The 22,631-nt window shown below is 36.5% G+C and overlaps 1 long non-coding RNA gene across 12 annotated transcripts in view; it reads left to right on the top strand.

Moving 5' to 3' along the window:
• Positions 1–22,631, top strand: part of LOC141506640 (uncharacterized) — a 76,090-nt gene that overhangs the window by 24,662 nt on the left and 28,797 nt on the right. For 8 of the 12 annotated variants that reach the window (XR_012473944.1, XR_012473942.1, XR_012473936.1 and 5 more), the window contains exons 2-6: positions 2,197–2,321; positions 11,605–11,672; positions 12,209–12,530; positions 17,868–19,900; positions 22,302–22,454. This is a non-coding gene — a long non-coding RNA (uncharacterized LOC141506640). The remainder of the gene's footprint in view (positions 1–2,196; positions 2,322–11,604; positions 11,673–12,208; positions 12,531–17,867; positions 19,901–22,301; positions 22,455–22,631) is intronic. The other 4 variants (XR_012473940.1, XR_012473935.1, XR_012473941.1 and 1 more) reach the window with 4 other exon arrangements.

The raw sequence follows: 22,631 nt of genomic DNA, 5'->3' as shown, positions 1-22,631 counted from the left end.
AGTCTTCCATTCTCAGACCTCAAACCATGCACTTCAAGGTAAAGAGAAGAGGAAGCTTTATAATAAGATAGTTTACTAACTAACTTGATCATTAGCATTTTGAGGGGGATAAATAAAGTCCTTAAAAGTTTCTTTTCCCTGTATGATGTTCTGATGCAAGGTTACAGTCTTCCCCCAAGAGATAAACTCTCCTTATAAGACTGGATGATGGTGATTGATGGTTTTGCATGGTGCTAAAATTGTTAAATTTTAGTTATTTTACTTGTCAACAGTAAAACTCTGATATGAAGACAAGAATGCAGAACATGGATTTAGCAAACTGATTGTTAATCCTAGTTTTATCACTGGTTTATTAAGGGCTGGAATAAGTCATTTTCCTGCCCTGGGTGTTCATTCTCATTTGTAAAATTGGGGATTGGAATAAATGATCACTAAGATGACTCTTAATTCTAAAATTATGTGATTCTGTGAAGACAACTTCCACCCTCCTTCCCTGATCCAGGCCCCCTTTTTTTAAAGTCTGCCTTTTGCATGCAAGTACTTTTTAACCTTCCTAAAGAACATCAGGACCTCCCGCTGCCCCTTGTCTCTGAACCAGGCAGTCCACCTCTAAGTTGACTCTCTTTACTAATCTAACTTCTCATTCCTGTATGTAGTTAAAGTTTGGAAAACAAGCAATCTAACTGAATGGATATGAATGGTGTAGAATTTGTGGTAAAAAAAAGTGTTGGAATTGGAGGACTAGTTTTAATCAAGATTAAAACTATTGTTTGCAGTGTGTTTTCTCATCTATAAATTATTTTAAGGAAATAGTTGACATAATATATAAATTTGAGCAAAGGAATTCTACCAGAGGTAATTGTATTTTTTAGAAGTGTATCCTCAATGCAAAATAATTACATAATTGGTAAATTTGCTGTATCAGAAGAAGGGAGAAAAATCCAGTCCTTTTCTATCTGTTTGTTAAGGAGTCTGCAACTTAAAAACCTAACAGTTACCACCTGGGAGCTTCCCCTCAGTGAGTCAGTCATTAAGCATTTATTAGGCACCTGCTATGTTCTAAGTATTGTGTAGGTTCACAATGTGTCAATACACAGAGGCAAGACAGGCCCTTCTCTGAAGTTTACTTAGAGACACAACATGAAAACAACTGTGTATTTTCAGGACTGATTGGAAATAGTCTACAGAGGGAAGGCCAACATCCTGAAGAAGGATCAAGAAAAATCAAGAAGAGGAAGTCATTCTCAACATGGGAGTGGTCAGCTTTCTAGAACTCATCCTGCTCTTCAAATTTCAATCCTTAGTTGTATTAAATTTTTTTTTCTATTTTCTTTAAAATAGAGGATTTTTTTTTCCATTAGGGTCAGGGGAAGGCAGTGTAGCATAATGAACACACAGTGGTCAGGAAGATTTATGTTTAAATCCTGCATCAGATGTTAACTATTTTTATGATGGTCATGTAATCTCTCTTGGTCCTCAGGTTTATTATCTGTACATGGGGCTGATTATAATAGCATCTAACTCCCAGGGATTTTGTAAGGCTCACATGAGCTAATAAACATAGAAGGACTTTGCACTCCTTAGTTGTTTAGTCATAGTTATGTCCAACTTTCTGTGACCCTTGTTTTGGGGTTTTCTTGGCAGAGATACTGGAATGATTTACCAATTCCTGGCCTCAGTTTCCTTATCTGTAAAAGGATCTAACAAAGTTAAGTGACTTGCCCATAGCATCTCAGTGTCTGAGGACAAATTTAAACTTGAGTTTTCCTGACTCAATTTATCTGCCTGTCTAATACTTTAAACACAAATTAAAAACACTGAATAAATGTGATATATTCTTATTAGGGTACAAGTAAATGAGGACATGCAACATTTGCATATATGACTTGTTTCAAGTCACTATAGTCCTTTAACTTTTTTTTGTGTCTTATCTCTTCTTTAGACTAAATAAGCTCTTTAAGGGCAGGGTCTTTGTATCACATGCATTTCTTTGTGGGTCCACAGTGAGTGCCTAAAGTTTTTTTTAAATACATCAGTCAGGGAATATTCTTTAGAATATTTCAAAGTAGTGTAGCTTTACTTTTGTATAATGATATCAGATTTTAGTTGTTTAAGAATTTAACATAAAGCTAAGTATTCATTAGCAAATTCAAACCTGTAGAATATGCTGTTTTGTTTTTTTCCCCTTTAAAACAGAAAATTCCCAAGATGTTCTTCCAACTGTCAAGTTTTCTAGATTTGATTTTAGACAGAGAAACTTTGATGTCATAATTTTTGAAGTAGGAGATAGAGAATTTGAGGAATTTGGCCAAATTACTATGGTGAGTCATATGCAGTAATATTTGTGGTGAATTCTAGTGGTGAAATAAGAATAAATGAAGCTAAAAAGAAAGCTGCTGTTGTTCTAAGTCTTCCTAGAATATCTGGATAATATATGGGACATATCAATTCATGGTAAGTGATTTATTAGATTGGATTATGTTTTAAAATATTGGATTGGTGAGCATATTAATTCTTCCAGTATCATTGAAACTGGGGAAGAGTGTATCTAACTTTTTATGCTAAAAGTTTATTGATCTTTTTTTTTTCTTTTGGAATGTAATTTTTTCTTCTATTCAGCCTTCTCACACTGGTAAATCGTATACTATATGAGCTCAAATTTTTTCTTTTATGATGCTGCTCAAAATAATTAACGAAGAGAGTTGGGGTAGCTATGTAGAATCAGTGATTTGTTAGAGGACAAGAAAGTCTATAATGAAGGTGCTAACTCATTTTCCTCTCGTTGAATACTTTAAATCTGTCACATTAATCTGAGAACATAACTGACATTTCTTGAATCATTATTGTGAAAATGATGGTGAAATGCCATTAGTAATACTGAACTTTTTCTTGTGCAAAGCTAAGTAAACGTGTTATGTTTTACTTATCCTTAACAGTTTTTTCTCCCAATTAGCAAATCCTTGAATAGTTGCTGTGCATTCTATTTAGAGATTTCCAAATGTCAAGAAGTTATACAACTGAATACTGCATTTAAATTAGTTTGTAACCACTGAAATTTTATCCATAGGTGAAATTTACCCACAATTATATATACTGAGTATTTTGAAATATATTTTGTTCTGAATAATTAATGTGTTCAGATAAATGTTGATTTTTATGCTCTATACTTGTAGGCCATTTAATTTTTTGTGTTCTTAGGTCAAGTATAATATAAAAGTTTTATATTTCATTATTGTACTATTAATATTTTTATTGGGATGAGAGAGATACTAGGTTGTTTTGTCTAATTCTAGATAGTGAAGTTTTGTACTACTTAATATAGGATAGTATAAATTTTTGAGATAGTGGGTTTCCTCCTAAATTTATCCTTGAAAGAGAGCTGTTTGAGGTCTAGGAAGAGTGACTACCTTAGGATCATTTAGGAGGTTTTAGTATAGAGGTTCTCTCTTACTGATTCAAGATTTATCTCTTATGTCTCTAAGGAAAGGTACTTGTAATGATGAATATAGGAATATCCCTTTCTTCCTAAATCGCTAAATATAAGAGAGTAACTTGATCTTTATACACATAAAATTTAACTGTATATCTATATACAGCTTTATATTTAAATCTAGTTGAATTGAATCACAGGCTTCACCCCCCATAGCTAACCTGTTCTTCACACTTGAAATCCTTATTCTGTTGCTGTTCCACAACTACCAGTCCTACACTCTGCTCATCTGTCTTTATTCCTATGTTATGTGCTGGGCACCATGCTTTTCTAGGAAAATAAAAACAGAGACTCTGCTATGTAGGATTTTATAATATAATATACAATATAATTGTACAAAACCTTTTTGATATAATTAAAATTGTCCATTTTATAAATTTAAAATGCTCTGTGTCTTGTCTATTCCTAAATTTTCTATTCATAATTCTGATATGTTCTCTGTTCTTCCACTTTTCTTAAGATGCCTCTTTTTATATCCAATTGATTTATCTGTTTTGACTTTATATTGGTATATGGTACAGTTTATTGGTCTTTGCCCAGTTTCTACCAGACTTCTTTCCAGCTTTCCCAGCAATTTTTGACCAAACGATGAACTCTTAATCCCAAAAGTCCAAATCTTGCTTGGTATCAAATACAAGACTACCATAAAAAATTTACTGCAGTGTATTGCATTTCTGCTCTGTTACATAGATCTACCTTTCTACTTCTCAGCCAGTATCATATACTTTTGACAATGACTTCTTTATATAATAATTTAAGATGTGGTAGGACTAAATCTCCTTCCTTTATTTTGTTATTAATTCCTTTCATATACCTCACCTTAAGTTCTTCAAAATGAATTATATTTTTCTAGCTAGATTACTCTTTTATGTAATTTAATTAGGACAGCCTTGAATAGATTATTTCATTTAAAATTTTCTGCCACCCATGAACAATTAATATTGCTCCAATTATGTAAATCTGGCTTTATTTTTTGAAAAAGTATTTTGTAATAATGTTCATGTAGACACTTGGTTTATTTTGGTAGGTGTCCTCCCAGGTATTTTGTATTGTCTAGAATTATTGTAAATGAAGCATCTCTATCTTCTCCTGGAGGGGTTTGTTGGTGATATTTGTGAGTGGAATATTCCCAATAAAGTCATTTCAGGGTTAACATTCCTAGTGAAGCCCTCTTAGGGTTAAGAAATATTAAAGAAAGAACAAACTATTATTCTTAAGCTATTTCTAGAAGAAAGCCCCTTGTATTCCAAACTTTCCTAACTTTTGATAAAACTACTGTTACTGACTACTAGGATAAACCATGACAGTAATCTTGCATTCCAAAGAAACTCCTAAAACTCCTCTTGTTTGATGATAAGTAGATGGTTCCTACGCCTTGTGTTCCAAGACAAACTACATTACTTCAATAATATCGTGAGAATAACCTTCAGGATTATAACTATCTGGATGGAGAGGTAGTATTTTATGAAAACCTTTCATTCTTTTTTTGATGCTGGGGTAGATTTCTACAAGTAGAATGTGACTCTGAAGACTAACCAATGATTCAACAAAGAGGGATTGAAGGGAGGAGGAGGGGATTATATTAGGCCATATAATCTTCCTTGACTGTCAATTTAGAGATGTTCCTTGATCTTTACTACCTCTGTGAGACTTGGAGTGTGCCCTTTTCTGATGAAAAGTCAAAATAAACTTTCCTTTTTGCTCAGAGGAATCTCTATATATAGTTTACCTGGATTTTTATCCCACACAGTTTGGTGCATGGGCTGGGGAATTTACCCCCTCAAGACTCTCTTGGACATACATACAAGTGGGTGACATGCTGGAAATTGCCAGCAGCTTGTGATTTAGTGCCCACATAGATCCCTTGAGAAGGAAGGGAAGAATCCCGAAGAGAGACTTATTTTGAGCAAAATTGAAAGCCAGAAGGTTCTCTGGAGGCAGCACAACATGGGAGATGCCCCACCACAGGTCCATAAGTTTGTGTACACAAGTCCAGGTGTAGCCCTGAGTGACCAGACCCTTGTCGCTTCCTCTCAGGTCAAATCTGCAGATAGAATCTGATGGGAGCAGAAAAAAGAGCAGGGGTAGAAATACTGCCAAGCAATTAATACATTTTGCAGGGAGAGATTCCAAAGAAGTCCAAGTGGTTAGAGGCCATAGGGATAAGACAAAAGAGTCCAGAAGTGCCGACTGAGAGCTCTAGGGTCCACGCTTAATAATAGGAATGAAATCCAAAGTAAAAATGGAAAAGTGCAGAAAATGATAAAATGCTGTTCGCTTTTTTTTCCTTCCCCCTTCTTCATTGTGATTCTGTGTTGCCATTGCCAGAATGCTTTCTCCTCTCACTGTTCCCCATCCCAGCTTCTTTTTTCTGGGGCACTTGTCTGTTTTTTTTTTTTTGGGGGGGGGGTGTTATCTCTCAATTTTGGGAGGGAAATGGGAACAAAAAGAGAATTTTTTAAGAAAAAGGACTAATCAAAAATAGAATTATTTCATGAAGACATAGTAAAATAAGTGTTAAAAGTGACCTTAATTTGAAGTTAATGTAACTGGAAAGAGATAATGAATATTACCAAATATATTAAAGAAATCATATAAAGATATGTTGTTTTAATTTGAAAAGTTTTGGGGAAGAAAATTCCAGACAGTCAGGTTAATTATAAAGTATATAATTTGGTTACACAGAAATGCTAGAAAAGGTGAACTAAATAATTAATCTTTTACCAGAATGAAATGATAATATTATATAGTTTTATGTGTTTATTAGCATAGATTCTGGTAATGTTAGTTATTACAGAGAGTAATGGAATAAATAGGGATCTGAGAACAGAACAGCACCTGGGAAGGATTTTGGACTTGCCTCCTTATGAGAAAAGTTATGCGGTTTAGAAGGGAGAACGCAATATCCCAATTAGGCTGTGAGTTTTGTGAGTAGCTGTTCGCCTTCTCAAAATTTTACCAGTTAAAATCAAGAACTATTAAATATTGAATCCTTCGAATGGAAAATATATTGTGGAATATTGTATAAAATACATTGTCTGTGGTTCATACAGCTGTGTATAAGCTACGGGGATGTAGTTCAGACCAGTATTACCTACAGTTGAAAAGAGTTAATGAAAAAGAATAGTGGAACAGAATATTAAGGGGAAATGTAAGCTATATGGTCTCAGTAGGAGGTTCTGAAAGTATTGGGAAAAGCATCAAGGCATAGAAACAACTTGGGTTTTTTGAACTGTTAAAGCATGTAGACAGAAGGTTTGAGGAGGTTTGACACTGTATAAGTAAAAGAATTGATTTTGGAATTTTGGAAGCCTTGAAATATCATTTAAAAATCAATGAAAAAAAGATAGTATAGAAAGCTAAAAGTTTACATGAGATATATGTCTAAATGAGGTTAAAATAATCTAAAGAATGCATTAAACTGCCACTTTTGCAATATCTGGCAGTGAATTGTTTGCAAAAGTGATAAACCCAATAATATAGAAAGTTTGATAGGTAAATATAATTTGTTTTATTATTTTTGATTCTATAATGAGCTAATCTTTTGTACAAAGTAATCTGAAGATATATGTAACCTGAATTAAGGAATCTGTAAAAAAAAAAAGTTTTTTTTTTAAATTCTAGTTTTTTATGGCTCCTCCAGAGTCATAGGAGGAAAAAGAATCAATGGAAATGATGTAATAGATAGGGAACCAATGACCTTGGTGGAGACTGGGAGTATGACAAAACTATGGTCAGGATGGACAGACTGTGAGTTTTGTGTCCTTAATCAAAATTTATAATTACTAAACAAAGGAAAGGTAATATTTTACCCCGATTCAAAATATGCTTGGGGTATAGTTCATATATATGGAAAAATATGGTGCATGAGTAATGATAACAGTAAAGGTAAATAATTAGTACATATTGCTTTAATATCTCAAATTTAGGGGAATATCCAATTCCCAGAACATAAAATGTTGTAATATTAAGAAATGCTGGTCAGTGGGGATAGAAAACTCTTATAAGTTAGAGCATTGAGAAGTTAGAATTGCACTGATAAAGAAAAAAAAATTTGAAAACGTTTTAGGCTTTGAAAAGAAAATGATTTAAGGTTATTTTGAATATGACTTTTGGAATTTAAGAGAACTAAAAAGAAAATCTTGTAATTATAAAAAGGTATTTTTAGCAACAACTGGTCTTAAGAATTTTTCTATGTTGCAAAATTCTAGGTAGTAAAGGAAATATACACAAAATTGAACTATGTAATGAATAATTAGTAAATTTTGTATAAGAACAGATTCAAACAATTTTTTTGAGAATTTAAAAATTGTATTTCACTAATGAACAACGAATGAATTGAGGTTTAAGCTATCACATTTGTACAGATTAGTTTACTCATGAAAACTAGGGAATATTTTGCCAACAGGTGATATCTCTCAAGGTCTTTTTGGTCCAGAGAATGTGTGAAAGGCTTTGTTTTTTCACCTTATGTTTATAAAAGGGAATATTTCTATGTAAGACCAATGTAGCTTATTATCTGTTATTTAAGAAGAAATTATATATGTAAATGTAACACCATCATGGGTAAAAAGTGTACATTTTTCTTTTGGAATATGTATAGGACTAGATTCATGGAGTTTATTATTTTTTTATTTTGAAGATAAAAGTGTATTTGGAAGAAGAAATTTGGAAGAAGAAATAAATAAGATTATAAAGCACTAATTTAGAAGAGGTCTGTGTGTAAAAGAAACTTAATTGTAATGATAACTTTAAGAGAACCTGTTGCTTTGTTTTGTTTTGAGTTAATGAGATGTCAGCATGAAAACTTTGTTTCATGTAGGTTAAGAATTTAATGTTTAAATTTTAAAGAAGTAAAATTGCTGGTTTCTCCCCCCACGTTAAATGCAGATTCAGAAGGATATTGTATAAGAGATTGCAAGGTATATCTTAACACCAAGCTACACTTTCCAATAAAGTGGAATAAATTTGAGGGGCATTGGAAAATATTTAGGATAATTAAAATTATGTAACCCTAAGTAGATGACTTATCATTGAGTAAGATGTTGAAGAGTGTTATCAAATATGTGATCTAGTTTGGGAAATATAAACTATTTTACTGAAATGATGTCAAATCTGGAATTAATGATTGATTGCTTTTTAAGGATCATGAGGGAAATTATTAAAGATCACGACCCTCTATGTTCTCTGAAATTTTTAAATGATGTGTTGGATCTTCCTCTAGATCTGTAGGTCCAGTTATAAATGTAATAACAGAAAGATTGTTTTGTGAAATCTAGTTCTTAATGTGTTACACTTACTGTTTTGTTAAATTTAGAGACCCTTACGTTATTCTAATGGATTGAATGAATTCTGAAAAGTTACAATTTATATTTCAAATATATCTATTAAATAGGTTTATTATAGAGAATTGTTTGCATAAGAACTTGCCAATCTTTATGTATGTATATATGTATGTTTGCCTTATAAGCAGCTTGGTGGTTTCTGATTTTTAATCCATTCAGACATTCAATTCCATTTTATAGATGAGTTCATCACATTCAAAGTTATAATACAATTATAACTTATATTTTAAAGATAATTTTATATATATATATATATAGACAGATAATTATAACTTTTATTCTATTTATCCTCATAACTTTTATGATTTCCTCAAAATTCTGATTTACTTCTCATCTTTACCTCCCTTTACTTCCTCACATAACTGATTTGCTTCTAACTTTTGCCTCCCTTTACCACACTCTTTTTAAGACTCCTTTATCAGCTCTCCCTAATCTCCTGTTCCTTAATCCACCCACCCCTCTAAGAACCACCCCCTTTATTTTCTCCATCCTTCTGCTTCTGGATCTACCTACACCCATGTCCTGATTTCATCAGCATCTTATTTTTATAAATTTAAAAGACTTTTATGTACCATACACACACACACACACACATACATACACAAATACACACAGACACACACACAAACACACACTTACAACGCAGAAAACACATACATATATATCTGTATAAATGTATATAGACATGTTCCTTCTCTAACTCAGTTCTCTAACCAACTTCTTCCACAGTAACAGTTCTTACATTCATGCTTCCCTTGTATGAAATAAATGCTACCTTTTACATCTCCCTACCCAGTTTTGTTTTGGAATCAGCCTACAAATATTCATCTATGTATGCTCTCTTAACCTGCTCAAATAAAATAAAACAACATTGAAAACATCAAAAATATCTTTAAGCATATTCCCAGAAAAGAATAGTTTACTCTCATCCTTAGAAATGATCTTTAATAATTACCTTAATGTTAATGGGCAGCAAGGTGGTACAGTGGATAGAGCATAAGCCCTAGAGTTCAGATCCGGCCTCAGTCACTTAATAATCACCTAGCTGTGTGTCCTTGGCCAAGTCACCTAACCCCATTGCCTTGAAAAAAAATTAATTACCTTCTCTTTCTCCTAGATTTTATATATCAGATTTAATTCATCAAATATCCATTTTTTCATATTCAGGATTTTATTCAGCTTCACTGTTATGGTTTTGCAAACTCATCTCTTTGTCTCTTTGAAATTTAATGTTTTCAGTACTTCGGTCTTCTAATGAGGAACCTTCTAGACTTTGTGTTATCATAATTGTAGCTCCATAACATTTTATCCTTAACCTGGAAGCTTAAAAGCTTGACTATGGTGTACCTGTGGATTTTCATCATGGGATCTCTTACAGGAGATGATCTCTCCCCATCCCCATTATGTTCTGTGTCTTTCCGCTCTTTGGCCATTAGTTCCTTCCTGTGTTTGTTATTAACATATGCTTGTTTTCCCCATCTTTAAAAATCACTTGTTAGGACTTTTCCCTCCATTATCCTATATGTTTTCACTCCCTGTCATCTAAATTTCAAGAAAATATGTGTGTATATATAATATATGTATTACACACACACACACACACACACACACACACACACACACACACATATATATAAATGTGGATTTATGGGTGTGTTTTTATGTTCAGTTCCTTTAATAGAATGTGAACTTGAATTTAGTGTCTATTTTTGTGTTTCTTGACATCATAAGTGCTGGAAAATTCTTAATGATTAACTCAAATAGGAGGAAACATCAGTAAATTTTCCATTCATTCTAGGGTAACCTAACAAAGAAGAAGAAGATTGTGGGTATGCTGACTAGAACTATCTATTCCTTGTGTTTGAAAATAGGAGAATATTATTCCCACCCTGTCAAAACACAATGGTGAAAACCAGGACTCAAATAAATGATTATTACGAGGAGATAATACATTGTTTTTTCTATGTTTTCAAGATAGCACATTCTTCTGGTTCTCTTCCCATTTTCACCTCTTCTTCATTATCCTTTGCTGAATCCTCATCCAGATCACATCATCTTAACTGTAGCTGGTCCCATATGGTTCTGTCCTGGTCCCTCTTCTGTTCTCTTCTTTACTACTTTATTGATTGCTGTTGATGCACAAATCTCTGCATCGTGTCATAAATTTTGTTTTCCATTCTTATGTTTACCTGAGAAGGTGGTGGGCATCATTTTTCTTTTTTTTGCTATTCAAGTGAAAATATATTATACCCTTGAGACATCTTGAATTGCATATCCAATAAACTGCTCAAGCTAAGAATGTCCCAAACTGAATCATATTTTTGCTACTGCTAGTTAGCACAATGGAAAGCAGTGGATTCTGGAAGACTTTGATTCAAATCAGACTTCAGACTCAGTAGTTTTGTGACTCTGGGCAAGTCACTTAACCTTATTTGCCTCCATTTCCTCATTATTACAGTGATTTGGAGAAGGAAATGACAAATCATTCTTTGGCAAACCTTTGCCAAGAAAACCCCGGATAGGGTCAAAAGGAATTGAAAACCTGAAAAACGTCTAAACAGCAAAAATGTTTATTTTTTTCAAAACCCTTATTTTAATTTCCCTATTGCTCTCATAGGTTGCCATCCTCCAAATCTGCTCAGTCTTGCTCACCTAGATATAACTATTAGTCCTCCCTATTTGTCATCCTACTGTATATCGAGTCTGTTGCCAAGGTCTGTAGAATTGAGCTTTGTAACATCTCTCAAATATACCTCCTTCTCTCCTCAGATACTGTCACCACCCTGGGACAGTCTTCACCAGCTTTTGCTTGAACTATTGCAGTAATCTGCTACTTGGTAAGCCTTGCGCAAGTTTCTCCTCATCTAATCAATTCTCACAAGGGATTTTCCTAAACTATTAGAGGGACATCTTCTCCTCCCCCCCTCACTTAATAAAGTCCATTGAATCCCTATTCAAAGCCCTTCATTCCTAGTCCTGCCCCCCCTTCCTCACCCACTTTTAGACTGTTTAGCATAAATCTCCCGGCTGTTCCTTGAACAGCATGTCTACTCCATGTATTTTTCTCTGGATATATTCTTAAGCATGCCTGGAATGCTCTTAAGTGACCATCTCGTCTGATTTCCCTGTCTTCAAGTCTCGGTTAAAATCCTATAAAATGTCTTTCCCTATCTATCCTTTTTTTAATTTTAATGCTTCCCTCTCACCCATTTTTCTCTATATATGTTTTATGTACAATTTTGTTGTTTCTCCCATCTGAAAGTGGAGACTGTCTTTTGTATTTTTGTATATCTGGAACAACGAAATTATGATGATGATGATGAGCATCAAGATCATTGTCGTCATCATCACTGTTTCTCCTCCATTCTCAAAGACCATGACATCAGAGCAATGACACCTTGGCAAGCAAGTGAATTGGATTTGAGTGAGTGAGTGCTGAAAATGATGATTCCTTGACCAGGAATGGAACCCAGAAGATGTGGTGAGGCTCTGAATCCTAACCACTAGACCACCAGGAAGCTTGTTCAGAAGGAGATCAGGCTGAGGCCCAGAGTCCGATCAGCAACAGAAGCCAAGGAATAGATGATTGAGGATTCAAAGGCTCTTCTAGAGGGGAAGAATTACAACCACACATAAGCAGAAACTGGACACAGACCAACCCTCCTGTGAACAGTGTGACTTCAGTTATAATTCTGGTATGTTAAGAGGAACTTAATATAAATAATTATAATATCTCTTCACAAATTCAGCTTATGTTTTCATATTTTCTTCCTGAGGCTTTTTCTTCAAACTTTTTGGATGTTTGTATTTGACTTATATTCTTATAATAAATAGAATAAGATACACTTCACACTAGTTTCTCACACTGGTTTTATTTGGCAAATATATAAATATATTCTTATATTTGACACCTATTTTTGAATTCTGTTATACAAAAATTTATTCATTGCCTGCTACATACAGAGCACTGGGCTAGGTTTAGGAAAGTTAATTGGATATGTCCCTACCATAATGAAATTTAAAATGTGCGGTAATACACTGAGATATCCATAATGCATGGTTATGTATAAGGATCAAAGAATTCTTGAAAGTCAGTTTACTCTAACATACCTGAACAGGAAGAAACACTTTTACCACATCCATCAAAAAGAGGAATATATTTATTTTCCTTTTTTGCAAGGCAATGGACTTATGTAACTTAGGCAAGGTCACACTGCTAAGTACCTGAGGCTGGATTGGAACTCAGATGCTCTTATCTCCAAGGCTGGTGCTTTATCTGCTGTACCTTCTAGTTGCCCCTAATGAAGAATATATTAATATATCTTCCTTATGGGGGTGATTTTTCATTTTGAGGAAGATCTTCTAATTCCAAAATTTGGTTCTACATTGTTTTACCCCTTGTTTGTACTTTCTGTAGACAAGTAATCAATTCTAATCCCTTATGTATTGGCCTTTCCAATAATTCAAAAGAGAATTTTGGAATAAATCATTTCTTCTCCAGAATAAATAGAAGAAGTAGTAAAAATTAGAAAAGTTGTTGAGTGAAATTTAATTACTACAGACAATTCTCAGTTTAATATTTACATTCTGGCATTTGTTTTCAAGGAGATGGAGCAGAAATTTTTAGACGTTCTCAAGTAATCATTCTTTTTACTTTACACATCACTTTATTTTCTGTTATCTAAAGTTATTTTAAATGAAATTCTTTCTTTTAGTATGAACTTTGTTGGTAATATGTAGAAAAACTGAAAATCTGTATGCATTCATTTTATTGTCTACAACCTTGCTAAAGTTAATTATTTCAAGGATTTTTTTAGTTAATTCTTTAGGAATTCATGTCATTTGCAAAGAGAGACTTTTTGTTTTTCATTGCCTGCTCTAATTCCTTTGATTTCATTTTCTTACTTTTTCAATATTTAGTTTGGAAAAGGTTTCTCCCTCCCACCTTTTCCCCAACCCTAGGATAACAAATAATCTAATAAAAGTTATACATGTGTACAATTGTGTTACACATATTTCTGTATTAGTCATCGTTTTAAAGAAAAGTTAGAATAAGTAAAGGAAAGGAAAGGGGAGAAGGAAAAAAACAAGTCAATTTAAAAAGCATAAAAGTAGTATGCTTTCATCTGCATGCAGTTTCCATAGTTCTATCTCTAAATGTGGATGGCATTTTCCATCACATGTCTTTTATAATTGTCTTTGCTGTAGTGTTGAGAAGAAATAAGTATCATAGTTATCAATTGTACATTGTTGCTGTCAGGATGTACACTAGTCTCCTGGTTCAGCTCATTTCCATCAGCATCAGTCTTTACAAGTTTTTTCTGAAATCTGCCTGCTCATTATTTCTTATAGACCAATAATATTCCATTATATTCACAAACCACAGCCTGTTCAGCCATCCCTCAAATTTCACTCCCAAAACAGCTTCTATGAATATATTTGTACATGTGGATCTTTTATCCTTTTTTGTGATCTCTCTGAGTTACAGATGTACTAGTGGTATATTGCTTGTTCAAATGGCATTCGCAGTGCTAAAAAGTACCGTATTGAAAAAGTGGTGATTATAGGCATCTCTTTCACACTGATCTTAATTGGGAATGCTTTTTGTTCTTAACCCTGTTGCAGACAATGTTTGTTGATTGTTTTAGATAGAAAACTCTTCCTTAATCCTTATCTCTCTCTAGTGTTTTGAGTACCAGTCAGAAGCTTTTTCTACATGGTTTAGACAATAAGATTTCTCTTGGTTTTGTTATTAAGATGCTCAGTTTTGCCAATATTTTTTTTTCCAAATACTGGACAAGTCCTGCATTCCTAGTCTAAATCTCACCCGGTCACATATTGCATTATCCTGATATATTGTCATAATGGTTTTACTGAAATTTTATTTTGCATCAATATCATTAGGAAAATTGATCTATAATTTTTGTTCACAGTTTTGACCCCTCCTGGTTTTAGAACCATCTCTCCTAAAAGGAATTGGCTAATTTTTCCAAATTGTTTATATTACTTTGAAATTAATTGTTCTTTAAATGTTTGGTAGAAATTATTTGTAATTCTTTCTAACCCTGAAGGTTTTTTCTTATTCTTGTTCAATTTCTTTTTCTAAAATGGCACTGTTTAATAAATATTTCATTTCCTCTTCTGGTAATCACGGCTATTTGTTTTTGAAATTTTCATCTATTTTATTTAACTCCTAATTAATGTTTTAATTTCCTCTTTCCTAATGGTTAATTCACTTTTCATTTATGATACTGGCAATTTGGTTTTCTTCTTTTTTTAAATCAAATTAACCAAAGTTTTATGTATTTTGTTGGATTTTTTCCCTATTCATTACTTCATCATTTTGACTGCATTCCATAAGTGTGGTCTATTGTCTCATTATTGTCATTCTCTTTGATGAAATAATTGACTTGTTATGTGACCCACTCATTTTTTTTAGGCTCTGCAATTTCCACTTAATTTTTAATCTGCCTTCCATTGTCCTTTATTACATGCAATTGTTTTTGCATCTTGATGACCTGAAGGTTTTTTGCTGCTGAAATAAAGATACATTTATTTCAATCCTCAGTTTTTTTTTCTGAGGACTATTATATCTAACTCTAAAATTCTATTTACCTCATTCAACTCTATCTTCTTTCTTGTTTATTTTCAGCTTGGGTTTATTTAGTTCTAAGAGGCAGAGATTGAGGGCCCTCTCCAGGATACTTTTACTGTCAATTTCTTCATACCTTTTAGCAAGATGTAGTTTCCTCCATTAACTTATAATTTAATCGAATTCTGCTTTCGCTTTTTGCTGAGATGATGATGGTCATTCTCCATTTTTTACTTTAGCTGAAACATATAATATATTCTGCTCTGCATTTTTATCTGCTCTCTTTGCTTCAAATGTATTTCTTGTAAGCAATATATTATAGTACTCTAGTTTTTAACCTACCCTGCTATCAGTTTCCTTTTCCATCAGAGGTCATTCCATCCATATTCACAGTTATGATTATAATTGTACTTCCTACATCCTAATTTTGCACTTTTTATACTTTTTTCCTCTCTCCTTTCATTACACCCATTCTCACATATTTTGCTTCTAACTATTGCCTTCCTCAATCTTCCCTCCCTTCTATCAGTTGCCCTCCCTCTCTCCCGAAACACACCTCTTTATTTTATTTTTTTCAATATATGATTTTTTTACTCCCCTGAGTTTGTATATTATTCCTTCTGAGCCAAATCTCACAAGAGATTTCAAACTAGTGAGTTCAAACAACCTTACCCCCACTCTTTTTTCCCTCTGCTGAAATACGTTTCTCATGTCTCTTCATGTTGATAGAATTTATTCTATTCTGCCTCTTCCTTTTCTGTTCAGTCCTTTTTTTCACCTCATAATTTTCTTTTAATCATCATATCAAAGTTAGCTTATTTCCCCACACACTAATTACTTCCTCCTTCTAACTACCCCAGCCCTGAGAGATATACTTACCGTTACAAGGATAATCTTTGTCATGGAGAGAAGGAAACAGAGTTAAAGCTTATAGAATATCATGTTTTGCTTTGCTTTTTTCCTTTCCAATTTTATCTTTTTTATAAAAAAAAAGCTTCTCTTTAGTTTTGTATTTGAAGATCAAATTTTCTGTTCAGCTCTGAGATTTTCATCAGGAAAGTTTGAAAAGTTCCATATTTTATTGAATTATCCATCTTTTCCCCCAAATGATAAGGCTCAGTTTTTCAGTTCCTTTCAGGAATATGATATTCTGATTCTTACAATCTTTTAATGTAATGCTTTACTGTGTCTTCTTGATAATTAAATTGTTAATATTTTGACTGCTTGCAGTATTTATTCCTTTACCTGGAGAAATATTCTTTGGGACTTTACATTTTGGGATATACATCAGCAAATTATTTCCATTCCCAACGCCCTCTCCTTTACTACTGGCTATTTCTTTTTTTTTTGTCTATAATCATGTGCATATTTTTCCTGTCTTTAAGAATCTCTCAATAGGATTTCTCCAACATCATTCTATATGTCTTCTTTCCCTTTCAGACTTCTGGAGTTTATACATCTGTACTAGAAAACTCCACTTCTTTCCATTCTACAGTCTTGTTTGCACTCTGAAGTCTGGCTTTCACCTCATAGTTACCAATGATGTCTTAATTGATAGATTCTAATGGCCCTTTCTGCTCTTAATGACATCCTTCCAAATTCTTTTAAAACACCCTCGAGCATTTTGTTACCTGCTTTACTTCTCCTTTTCTGAATCTTCCTCCAAATGAGGTCATGAGTGACCCATAGGAACCTGTTCTGGTCCTGCTGCAAAGCCCCAACCCAGAAACTGAGGCTGAGATTCCAATAAATGGAAAGAAAATCCCAATATAGCAAAGAAATAAAATACACACAAAAGAACAGAATAACCCCTCAAATTGAATATAAAGGAAAATAAAACTCCATTTTGAATTGGGGTCTGAGTTCAGATCCCAGTTCTGAATTAAATGCTCCCAGCATCAATCTCACACAAGTTAGTTAATATCTCTAGACCACAGTATTCTCTGTAAAATGAAAGGGTTGAATTACTCTTTCTAATTATGCTTATTTCTGTCTCTCCCATATTTACAAATGGACCTATGCCATATGCCATACATATATATATATATATATATATATATATGTATAAAACACACACATATATTCATACTTGTATATAGGTACATGAATATGTTCCTAAAATGCACCTATATATATATATATGTATATATTTTTTAAATATAAATTTCATTTACATTTTATTACAAACTTATTTCAAACTTGTCCTAATAACATGTTTTTCGCTAAATTTGTTTTTCTTCCTAACCATTTCTAATTGATGTCTGATTTTTCCCTTTCCCTTAACTTTTTTTATATAAACTCAATAAATATCTCCTCCGTCTTCTCTCTCCCTTGCCCCCCGTTTGTCTGTCTCTCTCTCTCTCGACATTTTTCATTACCAATCTACAGAGACTTTTTTCAATAGCTTTCCAACCAATTGATTACACTATCTTCTTTCCAGGTCCTCTAGGTGTATCATTGACTTTGGTGTCAGGAGCTTAGAAGTTCTAATTTGGCCTCAGACACTTGACTGCTACTACCTGTGTGACCTTGGGCAAGTCAATTGGCCCTGACTGCCTGGCATCCAGGGTCATCTCCAGTCATCCTGATTCATATCTGGCCACCGGACCCAGATGATTCTCGAGCAGAAATTGAGGCTGTGATGGGTGACTGCAGACCAAAAGGCTGATGAAGTGGAAACCCAGCTCATGTTGCTATTGCACAAGACTGATTATGGCAATCACTTTGACTGGGAATGAGATTCCCTGCTCACCTCTCCCACATTCCCTGGGTGCCCGCTTCATCTGGGCACTGCCTGTCAGAAAGGACACTGGTGAGCAGGAAGGTATGGAGGACAGCTCCACAAAGAGGGCCAGTGGAGGGAATGGACACATGGAGCCTGGAGTAGAGTCTTGGGGGGGGGGGGGTGCCAGCAGATAGAAGGTCCAGGAGTTGACTCATTCCATTTGGAAGTACCAACAGGTAAAGAGACACATTCGGCTGTGGTGTCAGAATGAGCAGTAAGTATGAGCTATCCCCATAGTGGGCCAGGCTGTCTCTGGAGGCGATAGCTTCTCCCTGGGGGGGAGGTCCTCAGATCCATGTAGAAGAAAGGACTTGGCTTCCTTGGCAGTCTTGTATAACATAAGTCATTCATTTAAAATCATGTTTTAGAGAAAGGTGAAGGTATGATGCCCCAAAGAGGAAAGATCCCCTGACATAGGACTCCAGACCAGGGTCAGTAAATCTCTGTGCCATTTCCAAAGCAGGGGTACTCTACTTCTTCTGCTTCTCTGGGAGACTCTGCCCTAAATCCAGGAGGAGCAAAGCCCTTCCAGTCAGGTCAATGTCTACCAGCCAGGCCAGGAGAGGTTTTCTGGTGCATTACTGTCAGGTGAAGGGATTTGACCCCAGGGCACAGGGTGGAGACATTCATGTCCTCAGGGCTCACAGGACCCTCATCAGAAGTTGGAGGGGGAGCTTCTATTGTACCTCTTATTTTTTTTTTTTTTTTGCTTGCTTTCTTTTTGAGGCAATGGAATTAAATGACCTGACTAAGGTCACACAGCTAGTAAGTATCAGGTGTGTCAGGGTGGACTTGAATACCAGTTCTCCTGACTCCAAGGCTGGTGGTCTATCTTCTCTGCCATCTCAACACTTTTTTTGTCAGTTTTCTGGTCTTTTTGTTCATCTGCAAAACAAGCAGTACAAGTGTTGACCAGAGTTCCTATAGCACTGAGACTTGGCAACTTTCTTGGGTCTATTCCTAAGAAGTTGGAAGGGCTATCATGAGAAACTAGAAGGTCTTGTCTGGGGGCTTCAGGGAGATGGCCCTGTTCCATGTTTCTTGCAATAAGTAATTCAAAGCATTAATTCTATTCAGGTCAACAGCATTAGTTCAGTGCAAGCTGTATGCTGGTGTTAGAAAAAGTGAAAAATGGCCTCTTGCCCCATTCTTGTGTGTGTGTGTGTGTGTGTGTGTGTAGGCATGTATGCACCTGTTGGGGCTGGTAGTGGGGAGGGGAGACCTGGCCACATTTCTAGGGCTGCAGAAACACAGAATTGACCCTCCTTCAGGATACTTTTGTCCTAGGCTCAGTCACTCCAGATACTCCCCCAGTCAACAGGCATTGATCTCTGAACTAAGTGCTGCCCACAGGAGTGGTTTAGTCAAGCATTGTTTTTTAAAGAAACATCCTGACCTTGACAAACACTGATGAAAATGGGAATCTCCACATACCTGAGGACCCGACAGACCTGAACCTCTCTCTCTCTCCAGGTTTCTGTCTCCTCCCAGAGACCTTGGGGACTCGCTGTTGGGAAAGCCCCCTACTGATCACTGTACCCTTTTTGGAACCTTTATCTTTCCTAGTTCATGTTTTGACCCAGTCCACAGTACTAAAGCTGAACAAAGTGGCCAGTCACATCCACAGCTTCCTGCACCTGATGTTCATAGGGAACATGGACAACATGGCAATTTGGGCTCTCAAAGAGGTGAGTAGAGGGCGCAGCTGGGGACTCTCCATACTGGGTGGCTCGGGGCTTCATGGTCTATCTCCCTGCCCAGGTGAACAGTACTAGAAGCTGTTCCTGGAGATGTTCCCCAGTTTCCTCAGGGACTCCATTAGCTCCCAGGAAATCACAGAAACCTTGATGGTGCTGACCAACTTGCTGGAACTGATGGACAGATGGACTCCTTCAGGGCCATCTCCATGCAGTCTCTAGTCTTTTTTGAATATGTGAGCCAGAGGCCCTGTGCAGGGAAGGAGCCTCTGCCAGGATAGGATCTGCAGCTTAAAGGGACCTCAGAAGGCATTCACTACTATTTTTTTAGGTTTTTGCAAGGCAGTGGGATTAAGTGACTTGCCCTAGGCCACACAGCTAGGTAATTATTGTCTGAACTCAAATTTGAACTCATCCTCCAGCGCAGGTGCTTTATTCACTGCGCCATCTAGCTGCCCACTACCCACTCCCATTTTACAGATGGGGAAGCTGAGGGCAGGGTGGCAAATTAATATTCCCTGGATCATACAGGTGGAGAAGAGGAGGCTTCCCTGGTTCCATTTACTCTGAAGCAAGTAGCTTATTTCCAGGCTGGGACCTAGAACTTAACTGTTTTGCTTTCCTGACCTATGCATAAGACATATAATGAGTCTCTGGGCATATTGTTCTCCAGACATAGGTCCAAAGTGGGAACGGGTGTGAGGGAGGCAAGGGAGAATGGGACAGGGAGTGGTGACTGATGGAAAATTAGAGCATTTCTTGCAGAGCAAAATCCTGAAGCCCAAGAAAGGGCACAGTGTATCCAGCCCATGACCATGTAAAAGAAAGAGTGTGAGATGGTGCCACATTCCTGAGGACACCAAAGATCTCAGTTCCATGATCTGTTATTTAGATTCAGATCCCATCAGAGAATCTCTGGCAAAGAACTTGAATTTGAAGATGAGGATGGAGTGGCCTAGGCAAGGGGGGACACTAGGGGACAGAGGTTGGAGGAGATCCCAGAATCAGCATGGTGCCACCCTTCTTCTCAGGCTTGCAGCATAGCAAAGCAGTCCAAGGGTCATCCAAACAAGCACCATAGCTGTGACTAATCCATCATGGCCAGGGATGGTGACAGAGGCAGAAAGATATTCCCTGACTCAGAGTATATGTCTTCCTGGAGAGGAATGTACAGATGAGCACAGTACCTGGAAGGGGGCAAAGGAGGGGGTGATGCAAGGGGTATGCTGGGAGGAGGTGGCCCCTGAATTGAGCCTTGAATGGTCAGGACACATTTGAGAGGAAGAGCTGGGGAAGAAACCTCAGGCAAGGTCAGAGGCACACTTGGGCGATGCCTGCCCAAGAGATGAGAGAAGGTGGAAGATGGGCATGGGTAGTGAGGAAGAGCCCTCTTGGGAAGCAGGTTATCACTATCAGAGGTAATAGGGATTCATGTCAAATTTTCGAACAGGGAAGTGACCTGGTCAAACTTCCACCTCTGGAGAATCATCTTGAAAATGAGATGGGGTGGGATGACAATGGATTGGACAGGAGAAAGGCTGGAGTCCAAGAAATGCTCCAGGGTAGAGGGACTGAGACCTGTTCTGGGGTTGTGTATGGGGAGGGGGTGGGACGCAGATGGAGAGAGAAGAGGCAGAGGTAGAGGTGGAGGCAGACTGATGATGTGGGATTGGATGGTCCTGGGTTGAGCAATGGATCTGCGAATATTTAAGGTCACAGGATCATAGAAGGCACCTTCAAGTGACTGCCCCAGAGTTACACAGAATCTGATGCAGTATTAGAACTCGGGTCTTTGACTCATAGCCTGTCCTTAGGATGGCTCCTGGATTCTTCACAGTGCTTCAGGAGAAAAGAGTTTATTTAGGATTCCCATCTTCCAGACTGCCCAGGGCCTGAAGCCCTGCATACATTGATTGCCTCTGCTAGGGACTTCTCAGTCATGTCCTGCCTCTCAGGCTCCCACCATGGGTGGATGACCATCCACCTAGCACCATACAAGAGATGGAGATATGCCTGCACGTGTGTATATATGTGTATGTCACACATGGTGTGTGCCATCTACACACATGCATAAACACATGTGCATCTGTGTAGCCAAGGATCACCAGCTCATATGTGTGTGTGTCACTACTGGCTTGTTGGTTATCCCCCATTTGAGGGCAAGCAGAGTGCCTATATACAGGAGTGACTAATGCTGACCTCCAGGACCCAGAGCTTGGGCTGGGGGCTGCCTCTTGCCAGCCCTGTGAGTCAGTGCTACTGTCTAAGAGGTTGGACATGCTCCCTAAGGAAGTTTATGGATTTTTGGATTGGATTGAATCCAATCCTCAACAGTTCCTGGGTGTTTTTGACAGAAGGTGCTGGGGTCTCACTTTATCTGTCTCATCTACAGGAGATCGAGTGGCTTAGCTTATGAACTTTCACCCTGTTTGGGATGGTTGTCAGCTAGACTGGGAGAAAGAAGAACTTCTTTGCAACAGAGTTCAGGAAGAGCTAGATGTTCCTGATTCTTCACCTGCAGGATCCCTGCCCAGAAGTGGTCCAGGTGAGCCTGCTCCTCTGGGGTCTCTGTTGAACAGAGAAAGAGAAGAAAATTGAGCCTTTGGTGTGCTGGCTCCCTGTTTAGTGCTGCCTATCCAGCATGACCGGAGTCAGTGCTGATGACACTTGGCTCCTTGCCCTTCCCATAGAGTGGAGAGGAGGGCCTGAGACTCAATAATCT

Source organism: Macrotis lagotis, chromosome 1 (genome assembly GCF_037893015.1).
Source record: "Macrotis lagotis isolate mMagLag1 chromosome 1, bilby.v1.9.chrom.fasta, whole genome shotgun sequence".
NCBI lineage: Eukaryota > Metazoa > Chordata > Mammalia > Peramelemorphia > Peramelidae > Macrotis > Macrotis lagotis.
The sequence above is the reverse complement of the archived record's forward strand: the minus strand, read 5'-3'. Positions and strand labels throughout refer to the sequence as shown.